Genomic DNA, 21,085 nt, shown 5'->3' on the forward strand with positions numbered 1-21,085 from the left:
TGATTGGTTGATAAGCTGCACGTAAAAACCCATATCCGGACCCTGATCCGAATATTCCGTATCTGGACCAGTATCCCGGATGTTTCATGCAGTTCAGCCGCATAATCAAACAGATTATTGACCTAATTTGTTTGGTCTGTACAGACCTCACGCTAGCTCAATAATCAGTTAATCCCCGGGAGCACCGTGCGAGGCTACTAATTCCGCTCGGATATTTACACCCACAATGTGCAAATGCAGAATCAAAGTCGTCCACCATTATACAATGGACCTCACGCCATTATGCGCATGCGCATACGTTATGCGCATGCGCTAGTATGAACTTACTGAGCTCTTGATTGGTCGAGACAAAAATTTGTATTTTCAAGCGTCAATGAATAACTGAACAATAACTGAATAAATGGACTATATGTATTTTTAACTTGAATTAGAGGGAAACTCGAATGTGGTCAGGACTTTTCACGGTTTAACAAATAACAAGACCAAACTTTCGATCAAATTCACCGTGTATAATGAAGTCGAAAGATTCTACACTTGATAATATTTTATCCGGCACAGCTTTAAAAAGTAATTCTTTTGTGGTAAGCACAGCTTTAATATTCTCAAATGTATTTCACAAATAAATGAATATGAATAAATATGAATTTGTTATGTGATATATGATCTGTTCAAACACTCAAGAAACTGGAGGTACCAACAAGTTTAAAAGTTATTTAATCTCAAACTTACAGCTGTTGCGAGTTGCTATCAGAGACTACAGTGTTTCCACGTGCAGAAAAATATTTCCATACTTTTCTCAATTTCCCTTTCTCACATACCATGTACCCTCCAAAACTCCCAATCACATAAATTTTCTAACAACTATTTTCCATCCCTAGGCTTAACTAATTTCGTTTAACCGAGGCCATGGGTTGCTGCATGTATGTATTTCTAGCATAACTGTTATAAACAACAATTCTTACAGAAAAGATGGACCACAAAAATGCCAATACGAATATAGAATCTTTGACCAGAACTCTGTGATAAGAAAAGAAGCTAAACAACTCTTCGAAAATAGAAGTGTTTACGTATATTACTATTCGATTACAGAGGTCTCGTGCATACAGAGTTATTCTTTTTTACTTGTTTTATTTTTCTCTGGATAAAACCCTAATAAATATGACCTCAAATTCTTGAAACATGTTTAATTGGTTTTTTTTCATTATTTATCTAGAGAAGCAAAACGGTCTGCAAGGCTCACTATAACACTGACGTTGATATATTCTTTCTGTTGGCGATTGTAAATATTTGTGCTTATATGCGATAAATAAACTTTAAACAAATTGTTTCGGACAGAACTTCACATCCTTTATTAATTATATATGTTACGTCATATTTAATTTACCTTGATTACACATTGATTCAACATGATTTGCTCGCAATAAAATAGGTGTAAATTTTAATTTGATTCGGGACAGTTATAAAATATTAGGAAAAGAGCAATGAGATCGAGTTTGTGCTTATGCATGAAATGAAGTGCTGTTTCAAGAGAGACCCACTCTCTTAGAGACCCACTCTTCAGGTATTATAATCTTTATTTGTATTGTGTTAAGTTCTTTATTCACCAATCAATCATATAATCCATATAATCTAATCAAACGCAAAAATTTTAGAATATATAAATAAATACAAATATATTACGAAAATCTCTACGGTGTTGAGCGTGGTTTTGCCCATTTGAACACAAATGTTAACAAATTTTTAAGTGGCACGTGTAATATAGCTACATCATTTTAATTGAAAATTCTACAGGGTGTCCCAAAAAAAACGAAAACTATTGAAATCAGTCATTGTTAAAATTTGAATGCCGTGTTCACGAATTTTAGCTCGTGGGGATTTAATGCAACTTATAAAATGCTAAATGCTTTGCGTTGCTAGAGAAAAGGGACATGTCGAAGGTCATGGTCCTGGAGATGCACATTTAAATATTGTTATCCGTATTTGTAAATTGTAAATATTGTTAATAAATATCATTTTTGCGAACAAGCAAATTTTACTGCATCATATGCATGAATAAAAATGAGTATGGTAAACATTTATACACCTGTGGGTCCCAACAGAGTGCTTAGGCATTCAAACTCTATCAATGGCATTGTTATGGGTGATTTCAATACAGGGTGTATCAAAAAAAAGGAGACCTTTAGAAATCAAGCTATTGTTAAAATTTGAATGCCTTTTCAATTGCATTTGCACATATGCTGAACCGGGAATTTGAAAATAACTTTAATAGCATAAGGAAAAATAACGACCCAAAAATATTCAAATGACTAAGCACACTACCAGAACAAAAATGGTTCAACTGACTTCGGAGCAAAGAGTTTTTGTAGTCTTAACTTATACCCAGCCTGCCGTCATCAGAAAAGCGGTTCGCGATATGCACAAGCGTACGGTAGTTTGTGTTGAGAGAAATGGAGGCCACGTTGGAGGTCATGGTCCATGACATTCAGTTCTTTTGATGTTCAATTTATCAGTAATTTTCAATCCGGATCGAAATGTCAAGTGAATCTGTGTCAGATCAAGTTGTAATTCATTCCTGACTCATGTAAACATTTTAATAGGCAGAGTTTGTAAAATGGGATGCTGAGCCATTCCGGATTCAAAGTCAATTCTAACTCATGTGAACAGCCCTAATGCTCGCACGCAGTGTTAAAAATTAATGAACAAATGATTTGTTCATGTTTTGAAGGAACAGCTAAAGCAATTTACCATGCACGCATACTGTTATCGCTTTTGTGCTTAGTCGTTTGTGCTTAGTCATTTAAATATTTTTGGGTCGTTATTTTTCCTTATGCTATTAAAGTTATTTTCAAATTCCCAGGAGCAGACAATCTTGTGTACAAACGTCAATTCATTTTCTAAAGGTCTCCTTTTTCTAATGTATGCATGCATGCCATCAATATTTCACGCACTACAGTTTAGCATATGTGCAAATGCAATTGAAAAAGCATTCAAATTTTAACAATAGCTTGATTTCTAAAGGTCTCCTTTTTTTGATACACCCTGTAGTTTTCGTTTTTTTTGGGACACCCTGTATTTTAGATTTTATTCCATTGTGCATGTTTGTGCACCCGTGGGCTTAGAAAATTGATCAGGCATTGAAATTATAACAATAGTTTGATTTCTAAAGGTCATTTCTAAAATTGCCCACTTGCAGTGCGTAGAAGTGCCATGCGAAAGCCGATTAAAACAAAAACGTCCCCAAGGTGCATGTTATGAATGTAGTTGGAAAATGAGAGGATTTTGAAAGCTTTCTTTGCTAAAAGACACTATTTGAGACCTAGGTTATACATCGCATTTTAGAGCTGATAAACCTCATTAAGCTTCATTGCCATCTCATTATTTATTGTTTGAATTGCATTCGACGCGACCGAAATGGGACGTATGAAACAGGCCTTAGATTTTTATAATTTTCTTATTGCGAAATCAACTAATGGCAGTCACTAAAGGCCGTGGCTATAAGCTTAATAGGGGGGGGGGGTGAATATTCGTATATTATTCGTCTTATGCGTGCTGATTTCTTTTGTATACGCTATTGTTCCTACGGTATATAAACGTTAAATTTAATCATAAACCCCACATGTATATATTTTCTCGCGGTCTAGCTACGGCCCAGGTCAAATCAACATACATTCGAACATCCTCACTTTCTTTTGCAATGATCACAAGGGGCGCACCATTCAGACAGTTGATCTAGCTACTTTTTAAATCACACCTAATTTCAACATTCCCTCAATTTCTTAGTTTTATCTAATAAGGGGAACAGTACTTTCCTTTAGTAATTTCAAAGCAACGGGTTCTCAAACAAGTCCTCAAACAATTTGGCATCTATTATTTATTGCTTATATTGGCTTACTTCTAGGTCCGGTTGTATATATATATATCTGGCTGCATGTTTAGCTTAAACAGGCGATAAGTCAAAATTAAATAAAACTCTTACAACTCTCTTGAATTATCTTGAATGAGTCAACTTAAATGACTCAACGTAAATTTATTCTTTTAGGTTATCCACCTATTCATATTCGTCTATGCGGATAATTCGTGTTGACGAATGATCCGCCTGTTTACCCGTGTTTCACACGGACGAACTGTATAGAAGACGAACTATTTTGATTTTGTTGGCCTAAGTAAGCCAAGTTCGTCTAGCCTAATGATCCGTCCCTGGCATAAGTTGGGCCAATGAATCTTTAATTGAATTTAATTTACAATCAATAACTGTAAGGTTTGCTTCAAAAGTTCAGCTTCAAAGCCTTCCACAACTATTTCGCCTAGGAAAAACTCATTTGGAAAGATCTCACCTGCATGTATCTTTGACTTCACTGACTACGATGCACGCTTTTGGAAGCTCCTTTCCAGCGACCAAACATGCCACATTTTGAATCGTTCGCTGCAGGGAAACTTTTCTTACTTCTTAGGATGCATAGTTTAAGTACCTACTACATTTTGTCTTGCCTTTGTTTAATTTGTCTTGCCGGTCACAGAGGCTTAACTCCTTAACATTTTTTTTCTTGGTGCTAGTTTCCCTACGCCCAGATAGTTGATTTGCTGCCGGTTTACCGTCTCCTTGAAGGAAGCCTTGCTGCTTTCTGACGGCCTCTTTCTGCCGAGCGAAGTTCGCAGCTTTTTGCAATGCTGACCTTGCATGCTTCGAGCTGTAACTTTTCCGACAAAGCTTTATTTCGGATTCCAACAACAGTACCGGATTAGTGCTCTTTGCGAAGAGCTGAAATCACAATGTTCCGCAAGATTAAATATAGCTAATAAACACGTCGACGTTCTCCCCTTCCTCGTCTGCTTGCTTTGCGAATTGAACTTTTCTCGCTCAACGATTACATTTCTCTTGATGATGAAGAAATCTCCTAGTTTCTTTTTAACTACATTGTATTTCTTACTTTGCCTTCCGCAGTACCGAGGGACTGTTCAATATGATCATCCGCTTCGCTACCCATTGAATAAGGTTCTGTTAAGTTTACATGGAGCGAGTTATTTCAGCTAGGCGAGGTGAAAACTGCATAATTATAATGAGACTAATCAGGTTTAGCCTTTGATGTGATGTGCTTTTTACCTCGCCTAGCCGGGATAACTCGCTCCATGTGAACACGCCCTAAATGAAGGCATTGACCTGGCTTCCTTCATATTTCTATGGTTCCACTGGAAAGAGGCCATCCTGCAACCAAGGGACCATGAATCTTGCTAGAAGTTAGTGGCGCATCGAAGTCGCCAATTAATATAAGTATAATTTATTATAACTTTAATATAGGAATTCGGAACATACAGTACATAATATATACATAATGAGAATTATACGTATTATTATGCTATACAGGTGTCTCAAAAAATCGAAAACTATTTAACTGATTGTTAAAATTTGAATGCAGTGGGACTCAATGCAACTTAATGCTTTGTGTTGCTACAGAAAGGGGACATGGCGAAGGTCATGGTGCTTGAGATGCACATTTATATATTCTTGTCCATATTTGTAAATTGTAATTAATATTCATTTTTTGTAAACTTACGTTCTGATTGGTCGATTTGTACCACGTGAGTGAATTTTACATAGCAACAACGCCACGGCAGTGCCATTATAGGATTTATTGCACGATCAAAATGGCGGCAATAAACAAAAAATTTGCCGAACTTAGTTAAAAAGAAATTAATGTAATTATAGATGAATCCACACCGAAACAATACCAAACGGGGAACCGGTTAGGGTGTTTTAGTATTTAAAGGTATGCATGTGTTGTTTATTTAAGTTTTAAAATGATACAAAGTCTTTACGAGTTTACTCAAAATGAATATTAAAAGCATTAAAGCACTCTTTGTTTGTGTATTATCGGGTTTTACATGCACTCGTTCACAAACAAGGAACTCGAAGTTCAATACTGCACTCGGCTTCGCCTCGTGGAGTATTGAACTTCTCGTTCCTTGTTTGTGAACTCGTGCATGTAAAACCCGATAGTGCACTCACAGAGTGCTTTAATCCTTAAAATTAATATTGTTAATAAATATCATTTTTGCATACAAACAAATTTTACTGCATCATATGCATGCATAAAAATGCTTATGGCGAACATTTATACATCTATGGGTCCCAACTGGGTGCTTAGGCATTCAAACTCTAACAATTACATTGTTATGGGTGATTTCAATTGTTTTCGGGTTTTTTGAGACACCCTGTAGAACACAACAATTTCCGCTTTAACCACCGAATTTTATAAAATCATCTGCATATGGCTTAAATAACTGATACTATAAACCAGTGTTACCTGAGTTTACTAATATTTAAAAAATCTAAAAACGTCTTTTTCTCTCATCAAAAGCTCTTCTCCTCTCAACGCAAAATCAACTCGCAAGCTCGCTGCGAATGTTTGCATCTAATTAAAACAAATTGTCAAGCATTGTGTCAAAAAATTACACACAGCGAGCTTGCGAGTTGGATTTTGGGACGACTAGGTGCATACCTAATTTTAGTGTCCAGTGATAACCAATATAGTAGAATGTGCGGTGATAACATGAGAAATGTGCAGAGAGGTCCTGCAGACCCCTGTAATTCCCCATCTTTAAATTACCAATTTCCAGTTAGGACCATTTTTATCATGCCCCCCCCCTCCATTATACTATTATTGTGATGATATGTGCAGTGATAAAAAATTCTTAAAATTAGCTTTGACTGGGTGAGATGATGTACGAGATCCCTTTTCGATCTTGCAAGAAGCCCGTTTTTACTTAGTGAATTTGTAAATATATAATATATTAGAGTGAACATGCATAAAAAGAAATAAGCGATCGCACTTTCTGGCGAGAAATTACTTTGCTTACCTATCACATCATTGCCTTCACCATAATTAAGTTTCTCCCTTCACTTCCCACGAATAAATTTTCCTAGTGGAGAACGGCCTTTAAAGAAAAACTCACATCAGATAAACTTTTATTTTCATTATTTAAATTAAAATTGCACTAAAAAATTGTCATTGAAGACAACAAGATTTTAGTTATTTTAGAGTAAATAAAATTAATTGAGATGCATAATTCATGTGACAGTCAATTTCATCACAGTAACAATGGCTTTGTTGACAAATTTTCAATGTTTTAGTGCATTTTTATCCCAAATAAATTATTCGCTATTGGGTTGTCTATGGAATTATCATTCAAGATTAGTTGTGAAAACAGCTCAAACCGCAGATAAAGGAATGGATATTAGGAGGTTCATGAAAAAAGTTTAACCTGAAAATCGTTGCAGACTTTGGCGTATATAGTTAACACACTAAAGTGATAAATAAAGTGATGATGATGATGACACAACAATTCATTAGCAGTTTAACGTTTAAGGTAACTGCCAATCTAACAACTCTCTAGTTAATCCCAAGCGCTGTGCACAACTCTTGTAGAATTTTTTAACAAAATTGTTTTCACGTGATGTACTGTAATATTTATTCGAGAAAAGCACAACAAAAATGACTTAATTATTAACGTTAGTATATATATCGATTTTAATCATACAAAGACAAAAGTAAAAAAATGTTGAAAACAGAAAACAAGTCTACCGTGTTTCTTCAAATACTCAGTTCACAAATTTACACTACAAATTGCATCAGGTAATTAAACTTATTAAATTCAAATTTAATTCGGTTTCAATTATTCCGGTGGAATTATCATGTTAACGAATTCCTGCACTGATGAGGCGATTTAGGAACGGTTTATGACCATTCTCGTTGAATGCAACACCTTTGTAACGTTTGTCCGAGACAGCAGATGTGCGGAAGTAGGCAGAGATTGTGTCACCACACCAGCCATGGCACTGTTTGTAGCAGTTTTTGGTGAACCCGGAGACGTGCAGTCCCTTGTAGAACGATGTGTCACATATCAACATTTGGTATTTGTACTGCGTTTTGGCCACACCTTGCGCCGTCCACAAGCCATAAGCATTTGCCCGCTTATTGTAATTTCCAGTGAATGTCACAGGTGAACCACTTTTTTTAAAGGCTGCTTTTTGTTTGGATTTTTCATCAACGAATATCACTTCAGTGAACTGAAAACAAAGAGAAATTACTTTGACACTAACTATTTCATTAATATATATATATATATATATATAGTGGATCTAGGAAAGGTTGTCCGAAAATATATACATATATACAAATAGTTGTGACATGTGACTACATATTTCCATCACGTGTCATATCTAATTACGCATGCAAACGCTGCAAAATTGCTTCAAGGTTATTGCTTAGTTGGGATATTTTTGTTGTAAAATGATTGTGTGGCAAAAATTATTTTATAACAGGTCTTCAACCAGAGTTGCTGTCGATGTGTTTGTTTCGCCAAGGACAGTAGATCGCGTTTTCAACCTGTTTATTAATAGGGACCTTAAGCATGTAGGACGGCAACACGACGACGAAGCGGCTGAAATTCTCCTTTAAATAAATGCTATGGCAAAGTTGTTGTTGTATATTATTAATTGTACCGATTCAGTGAGATATAAGGCGTTAAAAACATTGTGTTTATGTTTAAGGACAATTCTATAGAGCCTAATTCGAGGGAGCTAGGGCTCGCTGGGCCTGAAATGCAACCGTTCTAGGCAAGATGTAAAAAACGACGTTTTCCCGTTGTAAACATGCAGAACGAAGACGACGTCTAAAACCCATCATGGGTCTTTAAATATTCATTTCTTTTCAATGACCCATTGTATTGATAGCCGTCGTCGTCGCGTTCGCGTTCACATGCTTAAGGTCCCTAATACTGGTAACGTTACGTCGCCCCATAAGTTTGGCAGGCCTCTTTGTAGCACAACACTTTACCAGCATGAGGAACTGGCAATATTTGAAATAATTCTCAGACATCCGGAGCTATACCTTAGGGAAATCGCCTATTAATTAGAAAACGCTGACATTCGGTGATAAACAGGCTCTCAGATAAAATAAATGAAGGTATATTTTACTAATAGCCTGTTGTCACATTGTTTACGCTTTGCCAGCTATGGATTTAACGAAGCGTTCGCAGCGTTTGCATGCGTAATTAAGTGCGACACGTGATGGAGATAAGTGGTCACATGTCACAACTATTTGTATATATGTATAATATTTCGGACAACCTTTTCTAGATCAACTATAATATAATAATATATAATATATATAATATATAATATATATATATATATATATATATATATATATATATTACTTATAAATTTGATATAAAATTTTCATATCTGTTATACTCCCGCACAGTAGCGTAGCCAGCCCGACGACTTGTCCCAATCTAATATTTTGACGTATTGTATCCAGAAGCGTAAACAGTATCCAAACAGAAGTTGGGCTATTAGTATAGCTATAGCCTTTGTAGGTATTCATGCGATGGCGAGTACAATTCGTGATTAATAGGACTGGCGTTGTTCGATTAATGAAGCAACTCCTCTCGACCAATCAGCAACCAGAATTTTTAGTACGCTAATAATGAATTTTTATTGCCAAATGAGGAGGTATTTCCACTTCGGAAAATTGCCATTGGAGCAATAATTTATAAATACTCTGCATTGGACCATGCACATTTTACTTCAAAGGTATGTCATATAGGACAATTTTGACATGATGCAATTCGACCGATTTATTCGAGAAAAGTCAATTTACCGGTATGTTGTTACAATCTGCACGATAGCCAAGGGATGATGTGGTGACAAGTTCAGTTTTGATTTAACATGACTGTCTGTCGTGTAACACATTGTCCATCCTCCACCGAACGAGGTCATATCACAGTATACTTGAAATGGTTTACCAGCGCCATCTCCGTCTGGATCAATCAAATATTCTCCATCTCCGACACTCAACCCTTTCTTTTTTATATCAAGACAACTCATACCTTGAAAAATTGGTGGAAATTATTTTCTATAGTCTTAATTTTCTATTATCTGTAGCCTTTATCGCATGACAGAACTATATATTAATTATTGAATAGCGAGAAAAATCACCATGCTGCGATAAGTCTATATGCATGACATACTTAATTTGGAAGCGATATCTGTTTGAGGAGAGCAATTTCGTTTCTTATAACGCCAGTGCTTGCCATCGCAAAACTGCAGAGCAACTCGGTATGTTCCTTCTTGATTTGCTGAACATTTCTCGACAAAAGAGGATTGAAGGGTCTGCAAATACCAGAGAGACAGAGATATAGACACAGATAGATATTAATGTAAAAATTGAATAATCTTCGAAAGTCTCTGTAAATACATAATCGAGACACGAATGATTTTATTTATAAACCGCTAACAAAGTTTGTCCTTTAACTGCAAACACCCTCAGCCATTCAAGCATTAAATTTTACACAGCGAACGTGAAAACAGACGGCAACGCTGAATTAGCTGCTATTTTTTTAGAACGTTTGTAATTTAGCAAAATTGCCGCAGATGCACTTAAAGATAGTGGAGTTAAAACACAAACTTTGTTAGCGGTTTAGCGTTTGCCGTTAATGTCAAACTAAAGGTCCCAATTGAAACAACAGACCCGCAACGGTTTACTTACCTCACATCGACCCTCAGCCTCATTTAACGAAACATGAATCAGTATACAAGCAAAGACACCAATCTTCAAACAATTCATGTTTGTACTGAATAAACAATATAGCCAACGCAAGTAAGATTCCTCAGTCACCTAAAGCTGAAGTGGAAGAGTTATTTAAGTGTTAATCTGCCTTGCGAATATAATTATTTGAATGTTGAAATTAATATTGCGTTTTTAATACACCCTAAAGAATTATTCGCTCTAATAAGTTGTGTGTTCTTTTCTCTAAAATTCTTACGTTATCTTTCAACATATTATGCCCGTGCTTTCTGCATGATCTTTATTAATTTTACACATTGGATTTTCGTTACAACACCTAGTAAGTTTGTGTTCTGCTCGACGGGATTTTCCTGATCGTTTCCTTTCGCCAACAAATGTAAATGCACAGCCCTGGCACTTGAATTTATCAACAATACCTTATTTCTTCAGATCTATGTTTATCCTTGGGTTCACTGAAAATATCTGCTAAGCATGCTCTGGTTCTCTCTATATATCCCAAGAAGGTGCATGAATATTACGTAAATATTCGAAAATTATTGCTAAATTTATAAATTGAATAACGGTAGAAACGTAGAATCGTTCGATGTTGTATCTCCATATCTATACCGCTTGTACGAGAGACGGATGAATGTTTTCAAATATTTTCTATACACCCATGCAGTTACAGGAGAGACAAATATTTTCTTAAATTGTTAAATTAATACTTAATTTTTTTTAAATTAATGGAACGCATGACAATCGGAAATCTGGATGTGCCATGGGATCCCTTGGCTTTTAGCGCTATTATACCCCAGATGGTTAGGCAAGAAACCGAACACTTGGTTTTTACACCACCTCTTCCACTATGCTGGTAGAAAAGGGTATGTTTATGATTAAAGCTCTTGAATACTTAAGATTGACGTAGAGCAGTTTTATGCCCATTTGAACTCGATTCATAAAAAAATTAGTTTGCTTATGTATAGCATTATGCATGCATATTAGATGCATAGCTACATAAGAATTATTATAATTTATCCTCCCTCTTGTACCAAAAATGTGACTATTTTTGTAACTATGGTAAATTCCGCAGATCATACATTCCCACTTGTCTTTCATTATTTTTTTTATCATCCTGACAAAAAGTATATTTATACGTACGCGACTTTTGTTGCGATGTTGAGCGGTAAAAGTTGCATGTGGAAGAAACCCGACACTTGGCTCTTACCTTTCATGACGCTCAATTATGCGCCTTACGAATAAAAATTAATACTGCCATATTTGAGCTGAAAATAGCACCGGAAATGGGACAGAGGGCTCTAATTTTCATGTCCGTGATAGAATGATTACCAGAGGTAAAGTGTCTGGCAACAGGCTTGGTGATAGCCTGCATGGCAGGCGGTCCTTGAAATCGGGCAAGGCGACGACGGCGAAAGACCGCCAGCCGGGTTTGGCTGTGTTTTTTGTCAACCGCCACCTTTCAGTCCCAGCGCAATTAGCCATCCACAAACAGTTAATATTATAATAACAAAACTGTAATAACTAATAGCTGGGATATATTATTTTCCGGCTGTACGTTTATTTATGAATCGAAGTCTGGTTTTTCGAAATATTAATATAATTATTTAAGATTTCAAAAGAAACACCAAAGAACGTCTAAGCACGAACAAGAGGTAGAAGAGCCAGCCCGGAAAATATAAATGCCACTGTCGTTGTTTGTGTATAAGGCGACAGAATAGATGTCTGGCTCTGTCGCGTATATATATCGTCAGAGAATTTGTACATCATAATTTATATTATATATTTATCATGATATTTATAAATACACAGAATGTGAGTTTATCAGTAATCCTTTTTCCCTAGTCAATTTGCCTGGCATTGAAAATAGTATACGAGAATCCTCAGCCTCAATAGTTGATAGAAATTCTCAATGTTATGTAAATAGGTATGCACTATATCCGCTATCGTATAAATATATTGCGGTAGAGACTTGGCGACTTCTGAAACGTTTCCATCGAAAGCATTTCGGTTATTTGAATAATTTGATCTATTATACAGTAATACAGCAGTGAAGATAAAATAACGAGAACGCTACTATCAGCTTTATATTTATATTTGCCACGTAAAGTATAACTATAACAGGTAGAGCGGTATCATAACTATTAGGTAGAACGGTTAAAACATGTTTCCCATAAGAATCAGTTCGCATTTCGACTTTCGAAAATAATTTAGTTTTAAAAGAGCAGAGCGAAGGCAATCGCCCATAAATTTCGCGAAGACCAGATGCCTATACAACGTTACAAACTAGAAGTTACTATCGCAAGTGAAGTGCTGCCTCACAGGCATAGGGTATAGCCACAGAACACAAGTAAACAGAACTACAGGAGTACAATGTACACAAAAGTGACAAATATTTCAATTTAGACATTAGTGAACTATCACTTATCTGAAATTATTGGCAAGGCTTTACAATGGTATAAAAAATACACAATATATACATATATATATATATATATATATATATAATATATATATATATATATATATAATATATATATATATATATATATATATATATATATATATATATATAATAATAAATATCTTGGATTTGTGCGTAGTAAACCAGAGTGCTCAATACAAGTAAATAGTAGAGCAAAAACACAAACAAATCAACAAAATATAATCATAAAATTGTATTTCATCGCTACACTGTGTTTCACGTACTAGTTTTAGTACGATCCTCAGGCGATAACTATTTACAACGGTTTACGCACACGCGTTTTTGATTGATTACGCGAGAGTTTTAACGTGCATGTTTGCGTGCGCTTAACATTACAAACCTTAAAACCATATCTATGCCGGCATTTACTAAACAGTTCTGTCCTTTTGTTCAACGATTTGTTTTTGTCTGATAGCATGATTAATCTTTTTTCCTCGGTGCATAAATTGCAAACTTTCATTTCTGGACATGCGGCGGGAACTTGCTTCATCACTGACCATTTTATCCCAAATGGTTTATCTTGCGACTTGAGCCCCCAAACATACTTCGAGAGCTCCGTTTCTCCAGAGTAGCGTTCGTGGTTAAAAGACTTTAAGTGGTTGCTGTATCTGAGTTTGAAGCTACCTGATGTCATACCAATATAATGCTTGACAACTTCTCCATTATCCGAGCTAACTTCCGCTTTGTACACAATACTTTTCACGAGACAATTACCGTTCATTGGGCATTCCTCCTTAACTCTGCAGTTGCATGATTTCACCACATCTTTGAGCAGTTCGGGTTAATTAAAAATCACCGTCGATATTTGCCATCAATCAGTCAACTTTCTTGATGTCACCTTAAACCTGAAAGATAATCAGTTCTCCCCTTACCGAAAACCTAATAATGACCCAGTTTACATCGACAGCAGGTCTAACCATCCACCATCCATAATCAGACAACTTCCCAAATCGATCAACAAACGTATATCCTCACTTTCGTCGAACAAAACCAGTTTTGATTTAGCTGCCCCGCTTTACGAAGATGCTCTAAAACACAGTCATTTCAACACCACCTTAAGTTACCAACAAGATGAAAACAACTACAACCCCAAGCGAAGAACGCGATCAAGAAACATAATCTGGTATAATCCGCCTTATAGTAAGAATGTGAAAACGAATGTAGCACAAAGGTTCCTTCGCTTAATTGATAAGCATTTCCCAAAGTCATCGCCTCTCCATAAAATTTTCAACCGGAACAACGGTCAAAGTGAGTTACTCTTGTATGAACAATGTTAAAACCTCAATCTCCAACCACACAATCATAGAGTCCTTAAACATCAAAACAACTCCCAATGTTCTTTGAAATCATGCAACTGCAGAGTTAAGGAGGAATGCCCAATGAACGGTAATTGTCTCGTGAAAAGTATTGTGTACAAAGCGGAAGTTAGCTCGGATAATGGAGAAGTTGTCAAGCATTATATTGGTATGACATCAGGTAGCTTCAAACTCAGATACAGCAACCACTTAAAGTCTTTTAACCACGAACGCTACTCTGGAGAAACGGAGCTCTCGAAGTATGTTTGGGGGCTCAAGTCGCAAGATAAACCATTTGGGATAAAATGGTCAGTGATGAAGCAAGTTCCCGCCGCATGTCCAGAAATGAAAGTTTGCAATTTATGCACCGAGGAAAAAAGATTAATCATGCTATCAGACAAAAACAAATCGTTGAACAAAAGGACAGAACTGTTTAGTAAATGCCGGCATAGATATGGTTTTAAGGTTTGTAATGTTAAGCGCACGCAAACATGCACGTTAAAACTCTCGCGTAATCAATCAAAAACGCGTGTGCGTAAACCGTTGTAAATAGTTATCGCCTGAGGATCGTACTAAAACTAGTACGTGAAACACAGTGTAGCGATGAAATACAATTTTATGATTATATTTTGTTGATTTGTTTTATATATATATATATATATATATATATATATATATATATATATATATATATATATATATATATATATATATATAGACTTCGAGTATCTATCTATCTATCTATCTATCTGCGGCCAACGTTTAAATAGTCTTCTATATTTTCCAACAACCGCAAAAGTGCAATCATTTTTCTGCAGCGAGTTCATATGTTTGAATAAACACCAGTGTTACATGTCCTATTGCTCACATCACATTTTGCAAACATTTTTGAGTCGTCAATGGGAACAAGATTCGTTTTCGGCACTCTTTGGCACATTGATATTCGTTGTTGATTGTCAATACTTTGGGAAGCTTCTATGGGCCAGTTGTTCAAAAGCCTGTTAGCTTAACCCTGGGTTAATTCAAATTTTTATATCAAGTTTTTTAATCGCTTGTTTATGTAGTTGAACATGTTTTTCCATAAATATTTCATGGATAAATAGAAGTCTTATATTGTTAAGTCTTGAAACAAATATCGGTGCAGAGCCATAAACCGAAACAGCTGAGTAAAATTTAACCCAGGGTTAGCGCTAACCTTGCTTCGAACAACCGGCCCAGGTGTATAGACCATTGTTATTGTAGAAGTAACAAAGTATTCGAATAAGTAATGAAGTACAAAATGTTGAGCATTGATAAATAATTTATATATCACAAGTGAACATTACACTATTTACCATTATACTGTTGTTGTTGAATGCAGACAAGTGAACATTTACTTGGGCATATATTTCTACCATTGCTAAATAATTTATATATCACTAGTGAACATAACACTATTTACCATTACTGTTGTTGTTGAATGCAGAACAAGTGAACATTATTTGGGCATATATTTCTACCATTGCTAAATAATTTATATATCACTAGTGAACATAACACTATTTACCATTACTGTTGTTGTTGAATGCAGAACAAGTGAACATTATTTGGGCATATATTTCTATAGCATTGCTAAATAATTTATATATCACAAGTGAACATTACACCATTTACCATTACTGTTGTAGTTGAATGCAGAACAAGTGATCATTACTTGGGCATATATTTCTAAGTAATTTATTATTTTATTGTTGTTGAATGCACCTGGCAAGTGAACATTAACTTGGGTATTGATTTGGCTGAACATCACAAGTGAACATTACTTTAATTGTTGTTCAATGCCTAATATATATTTGGACTGTTAGAGGAGTACTCTAAATGTTTTTATACTTGCCACTTGGGAAATTGTTGTGTTAATTTTACAAATTGGTTAATTGAAATATATATTATAGAAGTTATGCTATATTTCGACCCACTTACGTAGTATTCTGTTTATATTTGTGCGAGTATATCTTTTCTCCATCACTATAATGATTATCAAACGCGTGTCTATATATGCGTCCAGCCGTCCATTACGCGTAAAATAACATGCCAGTTCATGATCAATAGCTATGATTTCGCATAAACGCGGAGAGACGCATTTACAAATCGAGATTTTGACTACATAAACAAATATATACGTCGCGCTAAAGACTGGGTCGAATGAACTCTGGCGAAATGTTAGCCTACCCTGCCAAGAATAGGAAGCTGCCTTCGGCAGCAATTAAAAATATTTACTCTTGCTTGACAGCGGATTAGATTCAATCATCAATTCCCGTCCACCAGTCGACGGGCATTCTAAAATACATAGCCAAACCCAGCAGGCGGTCTTTCGCCGTCGTCGCCTTGCCCGAATTTAGGGACCGCCTGCCATGAGGGCTAGCTTGATGATAACACCAAGCCTGTTGCCAGACACTTTACCTCTAGTAATCATTGTGTCGCAGACTTGAAAATGAAAGCCCTCTGTCTCATTTCCGGTACTAACGATAGCCGTAAACGACAAGAAATGCGACTCATCCACCATCCACAGGCTTGGCACTCTCCATCCCTCTGGCATAAATGAAAGACTCTCTTTCATTTAAGCTACTTCACCCAGAGTAATTACTACTACCCCACTATTTATTTTCATACTAACTCTCCTGACGAAGCTAAGGCCCTCAGGTCGAAACGTCGAGAAGTGTTTTGTGTATTTTAGGCAGTTGTTATACCATGCACATTTGATGCTAAGTTGTTTGAATGCGCTGCCACGCTGCTCCTTGGTTATATTGGAACACTACACATATGACATGCTAATGTAAGTTATAAGGTTATCATTATATATGAAGAATAAGTTGAATCCTGGAATTAACAATTACAATTTGAATACATTTTTGAACTTCTATACTTTTGCAGTACGAGCTGTCTGAATGTCGAACAACATTTGGGTTCGCCACGCTTCTAAATTAATATGATATGAATATGGTGTTTATTTTCAGAAGCTTTATATTGAAAAGACTGGCACACGCGCCGGAGTTACCAGTAGACGTATAAGGGGGGACAAATAGGGGCGGCAGAAATTTAGTTAAGCCATGTAAAAGTAGTTCATGGAACTTTGACTTTGCAGAGATTTCTCCAGTTTCTACCTCATCTGTCAAACATCATAAATACGTAACGACTCTAGAAGGAATTGTTTAAATTTATTAGTGCAATGTAAAAACATACCCTTTTATAACTTCAGGTTTTTTGCAAATATTCTTTGTATCAATACACGCCAGCACAAAATGAGGAACTGTCTCGATTAGGCCTCTCTATATAATATCTAGCTTACACCTGTGCATGACGCAATTTCCTGTCGTGACCCGGACCTTTATCGATTCAGTATATTTCCAGGTATTGTTTTCACTCACTTGCTTCAGCTGTATGCTTAAACAGGATTTTTCTGAATATTATATATTCGTTGTGGTATTTTGACACAAATAGCATTAATTCGTTTTAACAACAAATACATTAAGAGTAAAAAACAGAGCTTTGACCTAGAGCATAATTTCGCTATTTTAATAATTTTGAAACAACCACTTTTGTTTCGATAAAAAATTTTATCGAATATAGGCTCAAGCTTTAAACCCGGTAATTTGTTGAGTTGTAACTGCATGCAGTTATATATTTCCCCAGGTATTTTGAATTTTCCAACTTGTAGCTATTTATGTTCGTGCTGTTAGACTCGTAAGCCCCGAAACATGCATGATTATGAATTATCCATACAACTGTAGTTTATTTTCTATATAAGATCAATACGTTGTCCGGCTCACTTTCAAAGTTCCAGTAGCAATGTATAGTTGAACAATGTATAGTTGAAACAAACCTTCGAAGAGGCATTTGCTGTCAGCTGATTTCCCTATGTTGGTTGCCAGATATTATGATGGATATCTATGCAGACAATATAGACACATCACCATACGAGACCAACTCGCTTGCTATAAATCAGATTCATGCATAATTATTTTATCAGAACTTCCAACAATTTATCAAAGGCCTTTATTAAAAATGTTATCATATGAACAATAAGTTGAATTCAGGAAATAACATGCAATTATAATTTGAATACATGCATTATTGAACTTCTATACTTTTTAAAGTACGATTTGCTGTCTGAATGTCGAACAACGTCAACATTTGGGTTCGCCACGCTTCTAAATTAATATGAACTATAGTGTTTATGTTCAGAAGCTTTACTGCTTTATATATCGAAAATGATGGCACACGCGACGGAGTTAACGCCAGAGCAGGCGTCTTAAACCACTAACCCGTGGTCTATTACAAAGGCAAAGATTTAGCACCACGATTCACGAAAGATAATACAGTTATATTACGTTTCTGCAAATTTTCACGTTTTAGATTCAAGATTAACGCAATAAATCTGCCGCATGTATGTATGTCTCTTGACACTATTACACATGATTGCACATGACAACTTATAAAGCCGGGCAACCCTAGCCTTTAATGAAAGCAGATCTAAACTTAGGTTTTTACCTCATTCCATGCCAGTAAATCTATAAGGATTTTATAAGAGAGACAAATCTGGCAGCAGAAATATAGTTAAGCCATATATAAAAGTAGTTCATGGAAATTTGACTTTGCAGAGATATTTACCAGTGTTTACCTCATCTGTCAAACATCATAAAATATGTAACGATTCTAGAAGGAATTGTTTAAATTTATTTGTAAAATAAAAAAATTACCATTTTGTCAAATATGCTTTCTATCAATACACGCCAGTACAAAATGAGGAACTGTCTCGATCAGGCCTGACTATATAATATCTTTCGCTTATACATGCACTTGTGCATGACGCAATTTCCTGTCGTCACCCGGACTTCTATCGACTCAGTATACAGTATTTCAAGGTTTGTTTTCACTCACTTGCTTCAGTTGCCCTCTTAAACAGAAAATTTCCTGAATGTTATATATCTAGCTGTTCTGGTATTTTGACACAAATAGCTAATTCCTTTTAACAACAAATACATCAAGAGTAAAAAACCCGAACTTTGCATGAGCTAGAACATAACTTCGCTATTCTAATAATCATGAAACAACCATTTGATTTTGTGGTGAAAAATTGTATCGACTATAGGCTCCAGAGAGCGAGTTGGTCTCGTATTGTGATTTGTCTATAGCTATTGTCTGCATAGAATGATATTCATAATATCTAGCGATCAACATAGGGAAATCAGCTGACAACAATGTCTCTTCGAAGGTTTGTTTCAGCTGTACATTGTTCGCTACTGGAACTTTGAAAGTGAGGCAACGTATCTATCTTATATAGAAAATAAACTATACAGTTGTATGGATAATTTATAATTATGTTTCAGTGTTTACGAGTCTAACAGCATGAACCTAAATAGCTACAAGTTTGGAAATTCAAAATATCTGCTTTTGGAAAATATATAACTGCAGTTACAAGAGTTGTTGTTACCAACACATTACCCGGGATTAAAGCTAGATCAGATTCATGCATAATTACCTTATTAGAACTTCAAACAATTTATGAAAAAGTGTAGAATTTTTTGTCTATTTTAGGCAGTGTTATACCACATTTGATGCGAAATTATTTGAAGTGGCTTCTAAGATGTATCCTGCATCGTTAATTTGAACGTATCACCGATTGAATGACAAGTATTCATTCAAATTTTAGATAAACGGTTTATCCACACTGAAAGTATGAATAACCTCAATCAAAATTACGCAATTTGGGTAATTTAGTTGTCGGTGATGGTATTACATTAGTCTATAATTACTACGTTTGCCATACCCACGGAACGCAATTGTCCGTTGTATTTAATGATGAATTGCATCAATGAATACGCTATTTTCGAAGTTCATTTTAACGTTCAGAATGTTTGAGTGGCCAGCCTAGCGATTTAGTCCGCTATTCGCTAATATTAAGGTGTTTTTCGACTTAATCGACTCCAGCAAAAACAATAAATTTCCAAATAAAAAAAATATAATGACTTATAAAAATTGCGCAGCGGGAGTAAATCGTCAGACTGTCGGCGCCACTCTAATCGCAATTGACAAATGAGTAATGGAGGAAGTTTTACGATAATATTCCACGTATGCGATTATGAACTATATAAAGCCTGATATGAATAATATTGAGCTGAAGAGGAAGATGAATTTGAATCACCTTGATTTACCTTGATTGATATTTCTAACAATAGTATACGCACTAATTTCAGCGATTCACAGAAGAGAATTGCAATCTGACGGCCCGACTTGTCACATCTCCTATGGGCGTTGAAGGCCCAGCTAACTTAATTCGCTGTTTAGAAATTACATTTAAAAAGGGCTAAAATATATTCTCCCTATATATAGAGAGCCAGGATTCGAGTCAATGAATCGACCGACAAATTCCGAATGAATGACGTCATGTCAGAATAGCAGATGGAAATATTCCTTATTGCTTGGTTTGGTGCTTGAGCACAAAGAGAATGTTTTGGACAGAGCTTTACAGTGCATATTTATATGCACATTTAAAGTGCATATGACATTATTAGCTACCATTTTTTTCACCAAAAATTCGCAAAAATCAGGCGATTCGGATGATAATTATGTACCATTCCCCGGTCGGATGAATACTTCCAAAGATATTTTGGATCAAACATGCCAAATATAGTTTTTTTCAATAGTTGGCCGGGAGAAAAGAGTCTGAGAACTAATTAGGGTTT

The 21,085-nt window shown here is 35.6% G+C and overlaps 1 long non-coding RNA gene and 1 pseudogene across 1 annotated transcript in view; one reads left to right on the plus strand and one right to left on the minus strand.

The window, feature by feature from the left end:
• Positions 1-1,484, plus strand: part of LOC114541914 — a 16,336-nt gene extending 14,852 nt beyond the window's left edge. The window contains exon 4 of the long non-coding RNA XR_003689399.1: positions 1,214-1,484. This is a non-coding gene — a long non-coding RNA (uncharacterized LOC114541914). The remainder of the gene's footprint in view (positions 1-1,213) is intronic.
• A 6,063-nt stretch (positions 1,485-7,547) lies between these two features.
• Positions 7,548-18,073, minus strand: LOC114538962 (annotated as a pseudogene).
• Positions 18,074-21,085: the final 3,012 nt, after the last annotated feature.

This window comes from Dendronephthya gigantea, unplaced genomic scaffold (assembly GCF_004324835.1).
Source record: "Dendronephthya gigantea isolate DGI-Jeju-01 unplaced genomic scaffold, DenGig_1.0 000003F, whole genome shotgun sequence".
Classification (NCBI taxonomy): Eukaryota; Metazoa; Cnidaria; class Anthozoa; order Malacalcyonacea; family Nephtheidae; genus Dendronephthya; species Dendronephthya gigantea.